Source organism: Condylura cristata, unplaced genomic scaffold, assembly GCF_000260355.1.
Source record: "Condylura cristata isolate star-nosed mole 26May11 unplaced genomic scaffold, ConCri1.0 scaffold00038, whole genome shotgun sequence".
NCBI lineage: Eukaryota > Metazoa > Chordata > Mammalia > Eulipotyphla > Talpidae > Condylura > Condylura cristata.
Window position 1 is genome coordinate 6,530,694 of NW_004567139.1, and position 21,629 is coordinate 6,552,322.

A 21,629-nucleotide genomic window follows, 5' to 3' on the forward strand; every position below is an offset into this window, starting at 1 on the left:
ACTGGCAAGGTCGGCCCTCCCTGGTGGGTTAAAGCTCAGCACGAAGAAGCTAAAGCCACTTCAGCATGAGTTCAATCCCCACCTGCCCTGGAGGTGACCACATGGCGCAGCAGACCTCTCCTGACCCGCCCACTGCTCCCCTCAGCAATGTACGTCGTGGATCTGCATGTTTTGCTCTCCACTCTCTCTCTCTGGTGAATCCTCTCACCGCCCTGCACCTTTGGCCTGTATGCATAAATAAATAAATCTTTAAAAAAAACAAACTGGCAAGGTCATCAAAACAAGCTAAATTTGAGACTGCCTCGACTCAGAGGAGCCCAAGGAGACATGACCACTCAATGCAATATGGGGTCCTGGGCCAGAAAATTGACATAAGATAATAAGGAAATATTAATAAAATATAAACTTTAGTCAATAATAAGATGTTAATAGTGATTCCTTCATTATTATCAATGGACACTGCTAATAAGAAAAAAACACTGGGTGGGTAGAGGGTAGAAGTCACCTTTGCAACTGTCCTGTCATCCATTGGAAAATGAAGTATTCTTTTAAAAGTCAAAATATATATATGAAAGCTTTTTAAATATCTCACCCACATAAAGTTGGCCAAAAGTGACAGTATCAACTTCCTCGTGTATCTTTTAGAGCAGGTTCATACTGCAATTCCATTCCCTGGGTCAAGTTTTCTAACTGTCCCCGCATCATGCTGATTTGCTTCTTACGAAATGTATGTGTCCTACTATTCTGTGAATGTTCGTCCAATTTGCCCCTTTTCAAGAGTTCCTTGGGTCTCCTTGGAACTCTGCTTTTCCATGTCCAATTGAGAGTTAGCAATTTAAATTTCAAGTCAATATATCTGAGAATTTTCAAAAAAAAAAAAAAAAAACTTCCAGAATCCCCTTAAGGTGCACAAAGTTACACGTGAACTCGATACGCAGTCATCAAGTCTCCTATAGTCTGACTTTAACCTCCTTGTTAATTGTATCTTTGTCCCCCACCACAACCCTTGCTACCCTCCAAGCTAACAGAAATAGTTGCTTTTTCCAAACAGACATCAAACTTCTCTAGTCCCATCGTGGTTCCAGTCACTACCCAGTACACCTTTCACCTATGCTTGTGGAGAACTGTGTTCATCTTCTGCCTACCTTTCAAAGTCAGCTCATCTGCCACCTCTTCCAAGAAGTCCTCTGAGATACCCACTGCCTGACAACTCATCGGCCCAATCCAGCTGGAATCCAAGCATTTGGAATCCTGTCTAGACTGAGTTCCTTGAGGTCACACATTTATTCCTCTTTGTCACCAGTCTCCCATTCTCATTGCTGAGAATATTACTTATGCATAGCAGAGGCATTAAGGATGCCCGACTGACGGCAGAGCTTGCAATGGGGTTCTTGATTTGTTTGTACAGGTAGTGCCAACCCCACAGACACAGACCTTGGTGTTCCCTGAGCGCTCACTATCTACCAGGTGGTGTGCTCAGCACTGCTGATGTATCATGCTGCATTATTTCCTGAGATGACAGCGGTAGGTGCTATTATTCAGCCCTTATCAGAGATAAAGAAGTCAAAGTGGGGAGGAGTTAGCAACCTGCTTCATGACACAGAGCAGATCAATGGCAGTGTCAAGACTGAACCCCCAAACCTCTGCCCTACTCCACATTTCCAGACGGTGGGTCTGTACAGTTCCAGCAGCGAGCGCTGAATCTTTGCTCTGCCCCAGGGGTTGTTCCTGGAAGAGTGCATCGTGCTTGCAGGAGCAGGAATGAGAATGCGTAAGGTAGAAAGCCTGTCAGTAACCGGCTACCGGTAAGTGTCCTTCCTTCCGCCTTACCCCCACAGCACCCCCTGCCCCGCCCTCCTTCCTTCCGCCACCTTCCTGGTCCACCCACACCCGTCTCTCCCCACCCATCTCTCCCCACCCTATTCCCTGGCGCCGAAAGGGAGGTTTTCACCAGTTCTGTCTGGCAACAAGCAAAGTGCTGGATGGAGAAGGCTCAGAGGCAGGAGAGAGAGGAGGCGAGATGGTGGCAGTACCGCAGGAGGGACCTGGCGGGCCCAGACCCAGCACCGTCCCTCTGTCCACAGTCACCCGTGCAACCCGGAGGACAGGCAGCGAGGCCCAGGACCCACCTGTTGCCACATCCTGTGAGCCTCTCTCCATGGCAGGATGTGCACATTGGCTGGCCTTGGGCTCAGGCTTCGGGGAAAGTCTTACTATTCCTTTGTTTCGCCTACTTGTTAAAAAGGAAAAAGCGGGGCTCTCCCTGGTGGTGCAGCAGATTAAAGCACCGCGTTATGAAGCTCTCTGAAGCCACAGCTGCACCAGTTCTATCCCCCGCCAGGACAGGACACAGCAGACCTCTCCTGTCTCCCCGCTGCTCCCCTCAGCAGTGGATTTCAGTCAATCTGCCTCTTCTGCCTCCACTCTGTCTCAGGTGAATCCTCTCACCCACCACACCTCTGGCCTGTACCCCAGTTCTGTAAACATAAATAAATAAATCTTTAAAAAAAAAAAAAGGAAAAAGCTACATAGGACGATGTTGTCTCCCAGGCAGCCAAGCGCCAGGTTCTGCCTAGGAGATCTGAGCCAGGCTGGACCGTAGGCTCAAAGCCCAGAGCTGGCCTGCTCCAGGTGAGTGACCCCAGGAGGAAGCTGACGGCCATGCCTCAGGGCCGTCCTCTGCAGGATGGGGTGACCCATGGGGCTGCGTGAAGCACATGTGGAAGGCAGGTGGGACAGTAGGTGATACAAAGCCAGCGCTCAGTAAATACTGTTTCTATGCAGCCAATAGAAGGGCCACCAGGAAGCTTCCAGAAGATAGTGCACATGAAAAGAGTCTCTCCCCAAAGAGCAAATGACGAGTCCATAAAGCATTATTGTCATGACCGTTATCGGTGCCACAGTCGTTTCTCCGACAGGCGTCCCGCAGAGATCACAGATGGACAAAGCTTAGTCGCAGCTGTTGGCGAGTGTTCCACCTCACACCGCAGCCTGAGTGGGACTATTTAAATTTCAGTGAATTAAATCTATTTTGAAACTCAATTCCTCAGCTGCCCTGGCAGCTCTGGGAGTCTGTGTAGACCAGCCACCACCCACCACACCTACACACCCGTGCTCACTTCACAATGCCGATTCCCAGGCCGGACACCAGCCTGCCCCTGCCGATGCACATTTCTTTGAAGTTGTCATTTTGCCAATGGACAAAATATACACATGGCATCTTACTTTTACTCTGCCCAGAACCCCCTGGACAGAGAGCTTGGGTTAGCAAATGGGATGCTACCCCATGTCTCCCTCTGGAAACTTCTTTTCTTTATCAGCCATGTGTTTGGGAGAACTTTCATTGATGTAGCCGTTCAAGGGAGAGATTGGAAGTAGCTGGACATGGAGGAAAGACAACGTGCCAGCCTGTCCTGATGTCCCATCCTGTGGAAATCTCTCAGGCGGCCGGACCTGATTTCCGCTGATGAGGATATGCAGATGAATGTGGTATTGGCGCTTAAAAATATCAAAGGGAGGACAGTGCAAGGAAGGAGCCCAGGGCTCTCTGGCCAGTGGGAGTCCAGAGATGGACAAACCCCAGGTGGCTGGCTGGGTTGTCTGCACTTGGTGTGGGAGACAAATAACCCGAGGCAAGCAAATCCAAACCGATGGCAGCAAATGCTGTCATGGGAGGGGGAACTCAGGGCCACCAGGTGGTCCTGGAACGGGCCAGCCTGACCCTTAGACTTCTAGGCGATGGCCACTGGGTATGCACATGCGTGTCCAGGGAAGGAGCGCCTAGGCCTCCCTCTTCGTGGTGCAAAATTAGGGTCTTCATCTGCCCATCTGCCTTCACCCAATGGCCACTGTGCCCTGAGCACCCCTGAAGCCCGTGGGAATTTCTAGCAGGTAACTCTCTCCCGCTGCAGCCAGCTATGGCTCCCTTGTGCTTTCTATTGCTCACAATGCTTCCAGCAGCCTTCTGGAGGCTTCCTCCCCTCTTTTCAGAAAGCACCCAGTAGCGTCAGGGACTTCATCTACCTCAGCAATGGGGAAAGGAGTCCCTGGGCAAATAGCCCATCCTTCCCACCCTCTCTCTGGCATTTCTGCAGTTTATTCTACGCAGCGCCTCAGAGGGTGGCCAGTGCGCATCGTTGCAAGTCCCCATGAATGTACCATGTAGCAACTCTCTTCCTCCCGATTTGCTCTCCCCCGTTGTTCACTTGCACTTCCAAAGATAAGCTCCCTGATGAATTACTGTCACCCAAAGAGAAGAATCTAAAACAAGACACCCGGGCCCTCCCTAATGGCGCAACGGGTTAAAGCGCCGCACTGTGAAGCTGTCACATCACTGCAGCATGAGTTCAATCCCCGGCCAGGGAGGGACCCACATGGCGCAGCAGACCCCTCCTGTCTCCCCGCTGCTCCCCTCAGCAGTGGATTTCAGTCGATCTGCCTGTTCTGCTCCCCACTCTGTCTCTGATGAATCATCTCGCCCCCCAGCACCTCTGGCCTGCACCCCAGTTCTGCATGCATAAATAAATCAATGTTTAAAAAGAAATAAGACATCACCCACATTGGGCTGGGCTCAGATTCTCCACGCCTGTGATTGTCTGCCTCCCAGAACCATGCTTTGAAATGTCTGGTTTCCACTATTCTGACACATTCACCCTCCACCTTGCACGCACTTCCCTTGTGACGGGAAGGCTCTCAGCCCTCCCTCGACACTGCAGAGAGGCTCGTCTGTGCCACGCCCTGTGCCAGGTTCACCCTTCAAGGCTGCACTGGCTGGTCTCCCCACCCCGTTGCAGTGGGGACTGTCTTCCCAGACCTTCCGCTGCCCTGTCCCACACTAAGGACCACTAGCGCCCACAGAACGCTCCTTTCACGGGTTACTCACACAGGTGCCTTTCTGGCTCCTCCCAGAAACCCCAATCATGCTGGGGTCAAGAAATATATCACATATTGTCTAAAAATGCCCTCAGTAGGGGCTCAGACACTTTGACTGCTGTCCTTTGCCGACAGGCTTAGGCTCCTGACAAAGTTAAAGCATGTAAACGATTCAGGTAAATGCAGGTGAGTGTGACCATCTCACTCCCCACGTGGTAGTGAATCAATTCCCGGAAGTTTCACCCACAAAGCTCCACCCAAAAGCCTGGTATTACAGCAGGCTGCCCAAGCTGGCAGAATAAAGTAACCTGCACCTACATGCCAACACCCTTCTACCAGTCAATACTTTTGATGGCTTTTGGCATCGAGGAAGTTTGCAGTCCCCATGCAGAAAGAGTGCGTGCGCCCTGGAAGTACTGTGAAGAGTTAGAGCTGTCTGTTCCAGCTCTCGACTGAACAACAAATGATGACCATTCGTTCATTCATTCATTCAACAAACATCTGTTTGGCCACCAGTAGCTCCCGGCACTATGGTAGACACTGAGGATTTCATGACAGAGGTGAGATCCTTGCTCTCGTGGGGAGGCCAATCAAGGGGTAAACTACCCACTTAACTCTTTCAGACTTTTGGCAGAAGGAATCAGAGAGCAGTAACAAGGAAAGAAAAGACTAGCCAAGAGGACAAAGGAAGGTCCAGTGTGGAGCAAGGACTCGTACAAGATGGATGACAACCAGGTGACCGCCCGAGCATGTACTCCTAGACATCAAAGACATGCAACGAAGAGGACCACTGGGGCTGCAGGACTTGACTCTGAGAGGTTTGGCTGAAGGATGATGAGAAAGGAACTGAGGCTTGGCTGCAGGCGGGCGGCGGTGCCAGGGCACAGTCGGAGCTAAGCACAGCACCGGCTATGCCACACGGGAGTGAAGGGCTCACGTCCGGGTGACTCCCCACGGGCTCCCACAGATAGCATGTAGCTCTACAGCCGAGAACCCCCCTCCCTGAGATGTAGAATGGCTTCAGAGTGTGCCAGAGGGCAGAGGCCCATCCAGTAGTCGCCTCTCCCTTTCACAGACTTAGCAAAATCAAACATGGCGTCACCGCAAGGCATGCGGAGGGCAGGTGCAGTGGGGAGCTGAGCTGGGCCTGGGACTTGCTGGGACACATCTGCCTGGAGCCAGCAGAAGCCCTGCCGGGATTTTGTAAGAGGCTTTGTAATGCAGATCTTTTCAGAGCTTCCTTCCTGCTTTCTCCAGAGATGCCCTCCCTTCCTCCTAGAATGGGTTCTCCCTTAAGGGAGTGGGTCAGGTGGGTAGGGATGCTTCTGAGCAGTGCTGGGAACTGCCACTCCCCACCCCTCCTCCTACCCCCCCCCCAGAAAGGAGTAGGCCACACCTTCCAGCCCTGGGAACACTGAGGCTTTGTTTGCTGGGGGTTCTGAAATCGGCCTCCTCACTCACCTCATCCCACACTGAAAGTTCTCCTTCTTGTTCCTGAGGACTTTGGAGGGTTAAGAGAATCGCAGAAAGGAGGGGTAAATAGTCACACATAGCCAAGTCTGCCCCCCAGCCCAGGTGAGGGGCCCATGAGCACCAACCCCCTTCTAGGTGAGAAAATTCACCTAGAAAGACCTAAGGACATCACCCGGGCCAGGGCAGGCAGACAACTAAATTGCCTTTAAACTCCAGGAAAGCTAATGGTACAACCTGAGGGTTTTCTCCTGAGGCTGATGGGAACCGCAGATGAAAGATGAAGGACCCACATTCAAGTTCTAGGTCAGCCATTGAGTCCCCAGAATCTGGGTCCTCTTCAGGAAAATGGGTTAGCCTCAAGTCCAGGTCACCACTGGGGTCAAGAGCTATCATGTCCCATGGGCACCATCAGCAGGGTCTAGATTTGAGGCAGAATGACAAGTATCACATCCTGCACATTCATTTCATTAACTATCAATTGAGGGAATTTTATTTACCAAGCCCAGGATGGGGAAAAATGACAAGTCTACAACCCAACAACCTGGAGTCAACAAGCACAGTCTTGAGGAATTCATTCAAATGCTTCATTTTTCAGATTTGGAAAGGGAGGCCCAGAGAGGGCAAGAGACTCCCCAGACGTCACACAGCTAGGAATCTGCAACCACCAAGTTCTAGGGGAGGGAGCTGACCTGACGATGGATTCTTCTAGCAGCCTGGACTGTCAAGAGAAGGTCAGAAATGTTGTTTAGTTGAACCTAACATGGCTACACCTCTGAAGTCAGCAGGTTTTGTTCTGGACCACAGCAGTAAAATGAATACCACAACGCATACGAGCTATGCTTACACCGTACTATCTTCTAGAAAGTATGCAACAGCATTATGTCTAAAATTCCCAGTGTGCACACCTTAACTACATGTGACACAGAGACACAACATGAGCAAGGATGTCCTTGCTCAAAGCAGGGTTGCCAAGTCTTCCATTTGTAATGCGCAGTATCTGCAAAGAGCAATAGAGCGAAGCACAATGAAATGAACTATGTCTACAATCTTCACCTAGAGCAACCAGGTGAGGAAGCCACCACTTCCTGGCCATCCCAGAAGAACCAAGCTTCTCCCAGAAGCAGCCCTGGTGGAGACAAGACCCAATTTGACGGTGCACTGTGTGGGGAGGTTTGGTTCTGAAGCCTCCTTCCCCTCCACCCGACACACTGTCTACCAATATTCACTTGATATCTGAAGGCACACTTCAAAAGATCTCCCAGTTAGGCAGTCCTGTTACCAGCATGAGCTTCCCCTAAAGAAAATGAGATTTGGTCTGACTACCCAGGAACAGAACCAGGTCCCTGGCGTCAAGGGACCTCCCCTTACCCCGCACCCTACCCCAGACCTGCCACCCAGAAGCTGCAGGAAAGAAAAGAACAATGACAGTCAAGGGAAGTAAGCAATGTCAGGTGATTGCAGCACACAAGAGCTGCCTTCTCTCTCTGGAAAGTGAGCCACACGCGATGACCCAGAAGGCAGGCAGGTAGGCACGAGGCTGGCGCAGGGCAGGACCCCGGGGTCCCTAAATATCTCATTCACAGATGCATGTAACTCATCAGAGGAAACACTGAAATGTCAGTCTTGCTTCTTGACTTTTTTTCTTTTTTAAAATTTATTTATTTACGCATACAAGAACCGGGGTAAAGGCCAGAGGTGGGGTCAGGGGGGAGTGTGTATGGAAGAGGATTCACCAGAGACAGAGCAGGGAGCAGAACAGGCAGACCGACTGAAATACACTGCTGAGGGGAGCAGCGGGTGGGTCAGGAGAGGTCTGCCGCGCCATGTGGGTCACTGTCTGGCTGGAGGTAGAACTCGCTGCAGTGGCAGCAGATCTTGGATCACTGTGTAGTGCTGCCCTTTAACCCCTTGCACCACCACGGAGGGCCCTCTGCTTTTCTCCTTAATAAATAAGAAATACCGGGGCCTCCCTGGTGGAACAGGGGGTTAAGTCTCAGCACTATGAAGCTTTCTGCAGCCACTGCAGCACAAGTTCGATCCCCAGCCAGGGAGTGACCCACAGGGTGCAGCAGACCTCTCCTGTCTCTCCGCTGCTCCCTTCAGCAGTGGATTTCAGTAGATTTGCCTGTTCCACCCCCTTCTTTGTCTCTGCTGAATCCTCTCACCCACCCCCTGCACTTCTGGCCTACACCCTAGTTCTTGTATGCATAAAGAAAGAAATCTAAATAAATGAATCTTGAAAAAATACATCAGTGCAGAGAGTCTCTCTGGGGAGGCAGATTCTAGCCATTCTCTAGGAAACTTGAAAGGCGAATCAAAGAGCTAAGACTCAGCTCTGACCTCAGCGGGTGTGGACGCAGCCTGCGCCCAGCCTGTGGAGTCCCAGAAGAAAGGGGTGCAAGGTGACGGAGAGGAGAAGACGACCCATGATGATGCAGCCCCCTCTGCCTGGAATGGCCTGTGCCCCTGCGTCTTCTGGCTCATTCCATTCTCTGCCCAAATGTTGCCATCTTAGGTAGACCCTCTCTGGTCGACTTTCACTTCCCTGACCCCTCCCAATACGGCACCCCATGGGCTGATGGGGTGGGAGCACATCCCTTTTTGTGTCCGCGAGAAGGGCCTTCCGCGAGTGACCTGTCTGACCTCTCCAGAGCAAGTCAACAGTTGGTGAGAACCTGAGCCAAGACTCCAGGTTGCGCGACCAGAGCAACTGAGCTCTTCAGAGGCAGCAAGACTGGCTCAGAGATGGAGTGGCAGAAGCAGCCCTGCCTGGAAGGTCCAAACTTGTGCTCAGAGGACAGCCTCAGGGCTACCCGGAAGGAAGAGGAATTTTCAGCTGAGCTCGTCTGGGTACAGATCAGGCAGGTCTGCTGACCCAGCGCCATTCATTATGAATTCAACATGGGGGTCCCCGGCTGTGTGATTCCTGTGTGGGCTTAAAATCAGGCAGAAGCATGCCCCCCCCCCAACCCTCTCCATAAATGTCTTGGCTTTGGTGTCTCTCCTGCTGAGATCTAACCATCAGAGACTCAGGTTGTGTTCACTTCTGTCTCTCCAGTTCTTAGGAGCACACTCGGCACAAAGTAGGTGCTTGTCAGATGTTGGCAGAGCAAATTGACCATCGCTGAGGACCTGTTAGGTACGAGCATTGGGAGGGGCGTCTCCCCCAATCACCTCAACACCCTTTGACAGCAACGTGATAGACCCATTTTCAGCTGAATGACCTTCTCAGACTCTGTGGCCCTGGGGATGCAGGTCCCCACAGTGTGGGGTCTCACTCCATGGTTTTCTCTCTCAAAACCACACAGGAGGCTCAACTCTGTCAACAGAGTCATTTCAGGGGAAGAAAGAGTCACTCCCCTATCTGGTTTAACAAACTGACCACCAGCCTCCATGTTTTTAAAACTGACGGTGACCTACTGTTTAGGTCAGTGACAGCCTCCATGTCCTCTGGGTTTGTGTTGACACTCTGTGATACTAGCACAGTGGTGAAATCCCCCAGTGACACGCTCGTCAGAACTTCTCCTCGGCAAGTGACTGCGAGGCTGTGAGGAAGAATAAAGGGAACATGGAAATACAGCTACTGAAACTAAAGAAACTGAGTTAGAAATAAAGAGAAACCTCACACAAGGAAAACCCTAGGCCCAGGTCACTTCACAGGTGAATGCCACCTGCTTTTACTGCATCTCATCTCGTGGGCAGTTCTTGGCACCCTGCCCCTGACTTAGGCAGGATCTGAAATTCACTTCATTAAAGTAGCAAAAGGTGACTTTTTGACTCTGGACACAGGAAATTCTATGGGATTGTCTTAAAGAGATCTGTGTCAGACATAGAGACCCAAATCAAGGCTATAGTTCTTATGCTAGATCACAACATCACAATAAATTAGCCTATGTCCTAGTAATGCAAAGTTAACATAAAAAAAATCACTTCATTAGAGTATAGTGATTGAATAAGGACATGATCATCTCAATTGCCACATAAGAAAATCCCCAACTTGTTCATATTAAAAATACTCAACAAAGTCAGAATGGAAGGGGTTTTCTGCCATCTGGTGACCTGACAGATGAGACCAGAACTAATGGTGCAAGACTGGGTGTTTTGGTCAGAAACAAGGCATGGAGGTCTACTCTCATGCCCTCAACTTGTACTGGAGCTTCCTGCCAGGACGAGAAGGACAGAAAAACAAATGGTAACATCCAAATAGGAGAGCAAGTAGTAAAACTGTTGTGTCTAAAGATGAAATGACAAAAACAAGTCTTGGGGAGGATCTGAGGACGTTGAAACCCTCCTATACTGTTAGAGGAAATGTAAAATGGCTCAGTCTTTTGGAAAACAGTCTGACAATCCTCAAATGACTAAACAATGAGTTACCCAGCAATTCCACTCCAAGGTGTCAACCCCAAAGAAGTGACATGAGCCCGCACAAAAACTTGTACATAAATATTCATAGTGGCATTATTCATAATAACCAAAAAGAAAAAAAAAAAAAACAGGAACAATTCAAATTGTCCGGCAACTGTGAAGGAATAAATAAGTCATTTAATACATAACCACATGATGGAATATTCTTCAGCAATCAAAAGGAATGAGATATTAATAGTACCTGCTACCACACAGAGGAACCTGAAAATATTGTGCTAAGTAATGAAGCCCAGCACAGAAGTTCCTTGTTCTAGGATTTCATTTATAGGACATGTCCAGAATAGGCCAATCCATGGAGACAGAAAGCTGATTGCAGTTGTCAGCAGGTCAGAGGGGGAGGAAGGAACTAACGGGAGGAATAAGGCACCCCTGTGCAAAGGGAACTCTGAGTGACAGTCTGATTTCAGTAAGGCATTTCAGCTGAACCTGGAGGATAAAGGCCTGTTTCCAAATCACTATAATTCCCATGTGACCTAAAGTGGCAATGACACAAACCCAATGTCATTGAAAGCATGTTAAACAGTTGAATTATAATACTTACTGGCAAACGGTGAGGGCTAAAGATTTCTAACACAAGCCAAGAACTGACTGACTTACATGCCTGACCATCTGTGAATTGTGCTTCCGTCCATGTGCTTGATTTCGTATCAATCACTCATTGTATTTCCAGTTCCCCGTGTGGCTTTTGGCCAGGTATTCAGAACATACTTATAAAACGAAAGGGTGGGGCGACATTCTTTCCTGTTCTGAAATCTATGACTTGACTCAACCCAGGTCGTCGGAACTCAGGAAGAATGACAGACTCTCTCTGTGTATGTGACGAGTGTATAGGTCTGTTGATGGTCCTAAATTAGAAGTCAGAAATAATGAGAGAGCCCATCACTAAGTAACACACATTTCATACCCAGATGCCACTATATATTACAGGGTACCAGACAGCAGACACACACAGCAAAAGGAAGATGCAAAGCTACCTCCTACTGTCTTTGCTTAAGTCCCCCCCCCCTTTTAAAAAGCTCTGAGCCCCCAATCAAGCTTCTTAGTGCCTCTCCGGCACTGAAGAGTCTCTTCACCTCTACTTTTCATTCTTATTTTTAAAGAAATTGATCTTATTGTAGCAGAAATACTTAGCAAGAGAGTTACCCTCTTAACACATTTCTAAGTGTACAATACAGCATTGTTGAGTACAGGCCCAGAGTTACCCAGCAGCTCTTGAGAACATAATCATCTTGCTTAACTGAAACTATGTCCTGTTGATGAGAAATAGCCTTTTCCTCCTCCTTCCCCTCTAGTCCCTGGCACTGGCCATTTTACTCTTTGATTCTGTGAGTTAGAAAATTTTAGAAAACTCTTCTAAGTGGGATCATGCAGCATCTGCCTCTGTGTGACTGGTTTCTCTCGCTTAACATAACATCCTCAAGATTCATCCACGCTGTGTACTGCAAAATCGTCTTTGTTAAGACTGAGTCATATTCCATTTTATGTATCATTCAGGCATCCATGGCAGATCACACATATGGCAAATCCCAAAGGCTGTACTCCACAGCCCAGGCACTTAGCAGGCTGTACTCAACAGGACCGTGTCATTACACTCAACGACTTTCACACATGATGTCCACTGACTCTCATGTCCAATAAACTCACTTCTCAGAATACACCCTTGTCAGTAAATGAAGCATGACTGTACACTACATTTTCTTTATCCATTTGCTTATCCACAAAAGGCCAAGGAAAGCCAAGTCAACCTTGGAACAGAACAAACTGGTGGCTTCCACCTCCTGATTAGAAAATATTTACAAAGCTGTAGTGATCAAAATAGTATAGTCCCAGCATCAAGACAGATATAGAGACCAATGGGACAGAAACGAGAGCCTAGAAATAAGCCCTCATCAGTACAGACGACTGATCTTCAATGGGATACCGAGAACACACAATGGGAAGAGGGTAGTGGAACGAGTGGCTTGGGAAACTGGAACCCCCACGCACAAAAGAATAAAACTGAATCGTTGTCTGATACCACACAAACTCGAAATGGGCTGACACATAAGACCTAAAATTCCTAGAAGAAAACTCCATGGCATTGTTCTTGGCAGAATTTCATGGACATGCCACAGGCAACAAAATCAAAACTAAATGGGTGAGGCTACCTCAAGTAGGTCTTCTTTTCTTTTCCCACAGCACTATCAGCTTCCAGCGGATGACCTGCTTTATGAATTCATCACACAGATCATTTATTATCTGTTGGAGCAGGTTTCTCTAATCTAACCCATGTACCAGGCCTGGCTCAGTGGAGAGGAGACTCTGAGTGTAGATTTGTTGAAATAATGAATGAAGATGGACTCATTTGTTGTTATTGTTGAGATCATGCCAGGTAGGGTTGTGTGTATATGTGTGTCTATAGGTGTACTACGAGACAGTGTAGAATGATAATCTATATAGTAGGTTAGAGATGTGGTTTCTGGAAAATGAGTCCATCTTACCCAGGTCTGAATTCTAATTCTGTCACTTATCAAACAGTGTGCAACCTCACCTGTTTAAAAGGCGGAACAACAGAGACTATCTCTTATTTTTGACGTGTCTGTATGCCAGGGAATACAATAAGACAATGCTCTCTTTCTACTTCCCTGATTTGTCCAGGACCCACCACTCCAGAGGAGCATCCAAGACAATCAGCACTTGACCTTCCTCCAGCAGCTGTTACTACCTGGAAGAAAAGCGGTTCATGAATCTGCCATCAGTTGGCCCAGTCTGGCCAAAGAGCACACAAAGATGGCCCCCAAAACTCTTTCCTTTTCTCACCAAGAAGTGGGGTCTACTGCCTCTCTCCTTGAGCCTGGAAATTAATGACTTGCTTCTCCAAGAAAATGTGCTACAAATAACATTCCCAGATTTCTAAAGTTAAATCACGAGAGCTGTGCAGTCTCTTGGAAACTCTGTCTCTGGGATTCTGGACCACAGAATCCCTCAGAAACTCTGGAAAATTCCCAGAAGTTGAGAGTATGATTCTGCCGTCATCCTCTCACAAGAGCTCAGGTGAACCACCCAGAGTCAGAGATGTAGCCAGGACAGCCACTGAGGCCACATAAGACAAAAGAAATACTCAGCTGAACATTGCCCAAATTCCGACCCGTGGGTCTATTCAATCTAACCCAGGGTAGGCTTGTGGCTGAGCTGCTAAGTTCGGGGTGTTCCTGACATAGCAGTGTCTAGCCGCTAGACACAGGCTAGCTATAGACACCTGTGAAGCTGATGAGCGGTGTTTCGCTTTTTCCCTTTGTGCACAAGAAGCATGTGGCCTCAGTTGCCAGTGGCAACCATCTAGGATGATGGCATCTCTGGGGCTAGAAAAGTGAAAGTGAAGGAAGTCGGGTTCCTGATGACCTCACTGACCACTGGCTCCAAGCGTTTGGGGGCCCACAAGGACTTGTCACTTGTGAAGTCGGACGTGTCCTCCCTGTGCAAAGCTGGGATTTGTGTGGTCACCCAGCAGCCATTCTTGACGCGTCTCCAGCCATGTGGACAGCACCAGGCGGGGGTCTGGACACCCAGCCACTCCGATCCTGACTCTGCTGTGTGGCCTGAGCGACTACTCAGCCTTTCCAGAGCTGCTTACTCCATCTCCAACGTGGGAAGCATTTCCCCCTTCTCCTGACTGAAAACCAATGAGCTGCAAAGGACACAACATCTGTCCACAAACATCATGCCCCCCTGAGCCCCATGTCAACACTCTGCGGTGACAAATACCGTTATTCCCGTTTTCGCAGATAAGGAAACAAGGTCGGGCATGTTAAGACACCTGCCCAAGGTCACGTCAGCTGGGCTTGCGCCTATGTCATCTCGTTTACAGTTCATTATCACACAGCTTCAATCACCACCCCATCAAGTAACTAAGGTCATCCATCAGCAATCAGAAAATAATGAGCCATTCCAGACACTCACACTGCAATTACCAATGGCAGTAAAAACACCAATTTGCGTATTTGCTTAGCTGATAGCTTCTATTAAATCGCGAATATGTTAATATGGTGTTGTGGAGCCTAGTGAAGTCTCTGCACCACTGATTTCTTTGTTCCTAAAAATAGCTGCTGTTTGATGCCCATAATGAACACCCGTTTGCCTGGTACACCTCCCTTCCTTTGGAAAGGATTCCTCTGAGGTTGCGGCAACCTCAGCCAGGCAACCTCGCTCTTACACGGCCCTCCCCCTCCCTGTGGGTACAGCCTCTAAGCCGAGTAGAAGCATCTGCCTGAGCCAGTGCAAGCGCAGACCGGAGGGCTTTTCTAACCAGAAAGAATACAGGAAGCTCAAGGGCCAGTAAAGGCGAGGCGGGCAGCCACATGAGGACACGCCCAGCAAGGCGAGAAAAAGCTACAGCGTAGAGAAGAGCACTTCATATGTGTCCTGCCGCTGCACGGTATTCTCTCCATCTTGCCTTTTGCTACTTCATGCATTGGTTTGGCTTTTTCAAAAATTTGTTTATGCATACAGAGCTGGGGTACAGGCCTGAGGTGCAGGGGCAGTGAGAGGAGTCACCAGAGACAGAGCGAGCAGCAGAACAGGCTGAGCCACTGAAATCCACTGCTGAGGGGGAGCAGCGGGAAGACAGGAGAGGTCTGTCATGCCATGTCGGTCACTCCCTGGCTGGGGATCGAACATGTGCTGAAGAGGCTGCAGCCAGCTTGATAGTGCTGCGCTTTAACCCACTGCACCACCAGGGAGGGCCCAGTTTGGGTTGTTTCTTTTGCCCCAGAATCTTCCCCATAAAGCTATGGGTCCATGCTGATTCTGTTGTGTGTCCTGTATTTGCAACTAACAGCTCAATTCCAAAACTAAATGCTAAATTGAAGGTGGGGAGAGTCACAGCAATCTGTTGTGAGGTAGAAGGACATCACTGCGGGTGCTCTGGATGCACTAAGAGACAGGCACTCTCAGCAATGGCCTTGCAGCTGAGAGCACTCCGAGTTTTGGGAGAAATTTCCAAGCAGCTGGAACAAAAAGCAAATTCTCTTGCTTGGAATTCCCTTCTGCTTCGGAAATGTTGGTTCCACATGTCGGTTGCCTGCTCTAGAAGAACCCAGCTAATGAAGCGTCATCCCCTAACAGCATCCTGAGAAAGAAGATAGAAGCTTCTGGAAGGCCTGGCTTCTACCTGGAATAACAACTAGCTTTCATGTTAAGAGAAAGGTCTGCAGGGATGACGGTAGCTGACAGAGCAGGAAGCATGAGGTGGAATATAGAAGTGGTAAAAAGCAAACGAACAAGAACCAGAGCGAGACAAACTGAGAAAATTTGTGAATCATTCAGTGAATAAAAGCTCTTCTCAGTGGTAAGGCGTGTGCCTCCCACGAGAAAGGGGCAAGACCTGTCCTGAGTGTCTGTGGCCTCTTGGGCACCCCAGCATGGGCTCAACGGCATCGAAATTGGGGGAGTGAGGAGAGTCTTAGAGGGGAACTGTGCAAGGAATGGGGGTGGCCGAGAATGGAGGGGACAGGGCGAGCCCCAGTGGACAGCCTCACCCCACCCCTCTCCAAGTCAGACGGGGCTGGGAAGCTGCTTCCAGGATCTAGAGAGCACAGCACGTCGGAAGAAGCGCCTGCCAGGGACCGTGGCTGAGCCCACCTTCCGAGGGGGGTCGGACCAGGCCAGACAAGGGGCGCTGGGGTCCACGCCTCAAGGGGGTTCCCACCTCGTGGCAGCTTTGGCCAGAGGCTGGGACAGACATTGCAGCCCACGTCTCCCACCCTAGATCTGCATTTCCAGCGGGTTATGGGGTCTCTGCCTTGGGGCCCACGGGCCTCTGGAACTCAACACACCCCCACCGCGGCTCCCCCGGGGCCATGCCTCTCCGGCCTCTGCGCCTGGCCTTCTCCCCTCCGCCAGCTGCCTAGCTGCAAAGCCCTCCTCGCCCCTGGCCTGGCCACCTGGCCCACCCTTTCTCACTTCCCCTCCCGGGACCGCCGGAAGTCCTCCTAACGGGTTCCATGCCTTCCCTGTAAATGCGTCTTACTCCCCTTGCCTGCGAGGTCTGAGATAAGCTGTGTGTCTTGACTCCTCTGCCGTGAGAGCTGACCCTCCCCCTTCTCCTCCCCAGCTCACCCTGAGCTGCCTGCCTCGGTTGCTCTGCAGACACTTTCCTTTGCCTGGAGGAGAAACTGCCCTTAGCTTTACTTCCTGCAGCTGAGTCTCCCTTGCAGCGCCTAAAGGATTACCATCTTGCCCACCCCCGCTCTCCCTCCACACCTGCTTGGCTCTCCGCAGGGCACAGACCAGTCTATCTGCTGTAACCTTAGCGCAGGACACGGGGGCTTTCCCGGGTTTCTTCCCATGTTGCAAGCTTGAGGACAGCAACATGCTCGGGCATTTCTGCACCCTCCTTAGTCCCTCACCAGGCAGCTGGCTGGCAACAGGTGTTCACGACCTGTGAACCGAGTGGATGGATGTGACGACCGCTCCGGAGATTTCCCAAAGACCAAGTGAGCAAGATATTTATTTCTTGGTCTTTCTTGTCCCCGTGATGAAAGTCAAGCACGGCCCTCACGAGCACGCTGATTGCAGGCCTCTGACTAATCCCGTAATATACTCGAGCTGCTTTATGAAAGCCCTTTCCGAAAAGCCTTACAGCAGACCCAGGCACGTCACGCTGGGAACAGGTATCCAGAGATTTACTGGCTCATTATGTGAACTGCAAGACAGCAGGCAGCGTCATCTGCTAGTGAGCAGTGCCAGACCACCCCAGTTAAAACGCAGCCCTCGGGCTCCAGGACATCCGTGGACTCACCAAAAACTGCCCTTTGAGGCTCGGAGGAGCCTGTCCCCAGGCTCACGGGGCTGGTGAGAAGAGTCTTCAAGTCTTCAGTTCCTTAGGGGGTGACAGTGGGGGGAACATGGCGGGGGTGGGGGAGAGGAGAGAGGAATTGTCAGAAGCGCGGTGATTGAGTGTCTGGGTCTTTCTCCCTCTCTCCCTCGCTCCTCCCTCCCATCACCCTGCCTCCTGCACAAGGAACTATTGAGAAGGGCCAGAACAAACCCTCCCTTATACGGCTCCCACGGCGTCTCTGGGTGAGTCGGGACAGCTGCCTGTGGCACGCTATCGTTACTCATTACCCGGCTCCCAGGCAGGAAAAGGAGCAAACTTAACAGACCCGAACTCACCCTGTGCTCCAGCAACCCGGCCTGAGCAAATAAATAAGTCAGGTGTCCCCAGACCGCGGGGAGGGGGCCTTCCACGGGGGAGGGGGCCTTCCAGGGGCAGCAGCGCCAGGGGCCGGCGGGGAAAACAAGCACTTCCAGCAGGGAGGGGCGGTGGGGAGGGCGGAAATGTCCCCTCTGGAGAAGGGATGGAGGGGCGCTTGTGTGGCTTCCCGCCCCTGCCCGCTGGGTGGACTCGAGTCTCCTTTGACCGTCCGTGAACCCTGAGGAGAAGCAGGACTTTGAGGGTGCCTTTCCTCAAGCTCCCAAGCAGGCTCGCTGCCGGGAAGGATCGGGGCCACCAGGAGATGGGGCGCAAGACTCAGCCACCTCCTGACACCTGCGTCAGGGCTGAGCTCACTGTTGCCCCAGCTCCCCTGAGCAGATGGCCAGGGCGGGATGGACAGGAGCGGGGTGATGTCCTCCTGCTCCCCCTGGGGACACCACACGAGGTCTGGACCAGAGGTCCTCGGGCCAAGGCTGAGAAGCCCTCCCCGGCCCTGGGTCCTGGCCCCGCCCGCCAGCCCAGGCCACCCCTGACGTTGCAGTTGCTCTCTGCCTGTCCCTCTGTCCATGGCGGTCCATGAGTCCATCTAGTCTTCCAGAGTGAGCGGGGGGGCGGGGGGGAGGGTAAGTGCCTGCAACAACACACTGGTCTCTTCTCTGACCTGGGACAAGGCCAAACGGGAGTTCACCGAGGAGGGGAGGTGGGGACCCTGCACACCAGCACTCCTGGTCACTGCCAGATCCCGCTCGGGCTGGCCAGCGACTTGGGCGGGGGCGCTGGAGGAGGGGTGCCCATCACCTGGTCTCGGAGTGTCTGCAGACCTGACTCTGGGGCTGGCGAGCCTGTGTTTGGGGGTTCGGCTTCCTGCCGGACTGCAGCTCACTAGCCCAGTGACCTACTCCTCTCACCCACACCAGACCACTGAACAACGGTGCATGCAGCGGATGGCTCCCGCCACCCACAACCCCCCTCCTTTGCGGGGGGGTTTCACGGGGTCCCAGGGCAACTGTGAAGATGAGCCTGGCCCGGCGGCTGCGGCCCACGTGTGGCCTTGCAGACACCTTGCGGGTCAGGAGGAGGCTGGGGCGGCCAGGTGTTGTGGGTCTAAGGACCTCTTGGGATGTTGCAGGAGACCCTGGCCAGCCCACAGACACCCTGGGGACAAATGATGGTGGCTGTGGCCTGTTCACACCAGTCCCTCAAAGGTGGGGTGTGTATGCGTGCGTGCCATGTGCTGTGTGGAGCGTGTGATGTGTGCACAGGCGTGTGGCGTGTGGCGCCTGCTGTGTGTGTGCTGTGTGTATCCACACAAGCTGATGAATGCCAAGAAGACCGGAGAACTAAACAGAACTAAATCTCTCTGCCTGTGGCTCCTTCGAGGAGGCAGTTTGCGTCGGGCTGAGAGACCCCGAGAGAGGGGTGAGGTGGATTCCCGTCCCCCATTTCTGCTATTCTGGAGCTACTGGCTTAGGCAAAGCACGACTTCTGTGGGACGTGGTCCCCTCGGCTCTACAGAGGGTCCCTACTTGGTGGTGACAGGAATCAGGGGATTCCTGCACTCACTGAACTTGGGCTTCAGCAAGCATGCAGTCGTCAGCTGTTTGGGGGTCACTGCTTTGCAGAAAGGTCTTCCTGGGGGGATGATCGGACAGCCTGCAGCCCTCACTGCTGTTGCCCAAGGAGGCATCCCCCCGGGCCGGCCGGTGCCACCGCTGACTTCTGTGACTGCTTCTCAGGGAAGCGAGTCAGAGCTCGGCAAGCAGCTGGTTGGCCCCAATGGCCAGACAGAGGGCCAGAGTGAGCAGGCAGCAACCCTCCACCTCCAGGACCACCACCACAGAACACGGCCCATCTGACCCTGCGCCAGCCAGGCCTGGCCTCCACCACCGACCAGCTTGTCAAAGCCGCCTCTCCCGGGCCTGCTGTTAGCTCTTATCTGCTGCTGGAGACAGCAGTCTCTGGTTTAATTGTGGCAAATTAATTATTGAACTCCGTGGCCAGCCCCACCCCGAACACATGACAATCGCTCGCATTCACCGCCAGGTCACCGCAGACCAGCTGGGGACCGAGTCAGTGCACACCCCAAGGGGGGGGGAGCAGCTGGGCGCGCACCCTCCCTCCAGCCAGCCCGCCGTTCTCCGCTCTGTCCCGACACCCGCGTGAAAGGACGTCTTTCTGCGACACTGCTGCGGTAAAACGCTCTTTGTGAATTCCACAAAGGTGCTGTGAATGAAACTGTCATTTCGGCTGAGCCATGTCAGCCCCGAGCTCCAAGCAGGATGCACGGATGAAAAAGCACAAATCAGTAACATCGGCAACTCTGTCGGATTTCTCGCAGAACCGTGACACATTGATCTGCGAAGGACATGTAACTGGTCTGTTTCACCGCCAATAATTGCACGATGCATCGGGCACGGAATTATAGCGCCCTCCCATAATTCTGACCCGAGGTGTGCCCAAGAGGCACTGAAAGTTCTTGGCCAGAAGCCTTTTCACCACATAATGAATTGACTGTAAGGCGACATGCCCTGTACCTGTTGACAGTTCGCTTCAACGAGCCGTGCAATCGAGATGAACTGAGGCCCGTCGTGAGCTCTGGGCCAGGGGTGGTGAGCGGCGGGCGGCCTGTGGGCAGGCTGTGCCTCTCTGGGCCTTGGCCTGGGCTCTGGGAGGGGAGATGGCCAGGATTTGCGGAGTGGTGTGTGCAGAGTGCTAGCGCCGTGGGGGATCCAGCTTCCGCTCCCTGCGTCCACATTTCTGTCACCCCCATCATTCTGTCACCGACCCATTTTTTCCATCCACTATTTTAAGGCTCGCTACCTATAGACTGATCTTGAAAACAAACTGCCAGCCAGTTATCTTATCTTTTGCAGCAAACTTGCCCTACAGCCTAGGAGCATTGTGCTGCCACACTGGCAGTGAGACAAAGAACTCAGGGGAGAACTACCTGGAGCCAACCTGCAGTCACGTGCCCGTGACCCCACTGAGGAGGGAGCCAAACCCAGACAGAGGCCAACATCTGCGGTGGCATCACGGGGCCCCTCGTGTGGCGAATCCCTGGAACCCATCATCCCAACTTAAGATCTAGAGCACGGAGCCATGCCCACCCACCGTGGCCTCCTCCGATTCCAGGACAAACCCGCTTCCTCTAGTTTCCTCTGCACACGTGGGTCTCTACACACCAAGTAGCTTCATCAGAGGGAAGTTGTCTGCAGCTCCCCCTCCCCACCACGCCACGGCCGGTCATGGGCGCGTTATCTGATGCTTTGTTCTCGACTCCTCCAATGCTTGTGTTTCTCTCGACCTCAGCACGCCTGGGTATAACCTGTGTGGTTCAACGTGAAGGGAATACTAGCAATACAGTGTACAGAACCGCTCCTCACCCGTCCCCCAATTCTGGCCTGCACCCCTCACTCCTCTCTCCCTGTTCTAACAAAACGGAAAGGTCCCTACAATGAGGACCATAAGGTGGACCCAGGCTGGACTGGGGCCCTTGGGCACACCTGACAATGACGTGGGGCACCCAGACCAACATTTGTGGGACAACATGAGGAGGGGTGTCAGGGGGTTCTGAACGGGCTCTGGAGACAGCTTCTCCTGCCCGCGAACCCCCTGTATTAATAGAAGGTCCTGGCCCAAAGCTCTTCTGGGACATTCCCTCTCA

General features: G+C 51.9%; 1 long non-coding RNA gene across 1 annotated transcript in view; it reads right to left on the reverse strand.

Annotated features, from left to right (window-relative positions):
- Positions 1-17,673, reverse strand: part of LOC105854420 — a 151,074-nt gene extending 133,401 nt beyond the window's left edge. Inside the window, exon 1 of the long non-coding RNA XR_001146107.1 lies at positions 17,549-17,673. This is a non-coding gene — a long non-coding RNA (uncharacterized LOC105854420). The remainder of the gene's footprint in view (positions 1-17,548) is intronic.
- Positions 17,674-21,629: the final 3,956 nt, after the last annotated feature.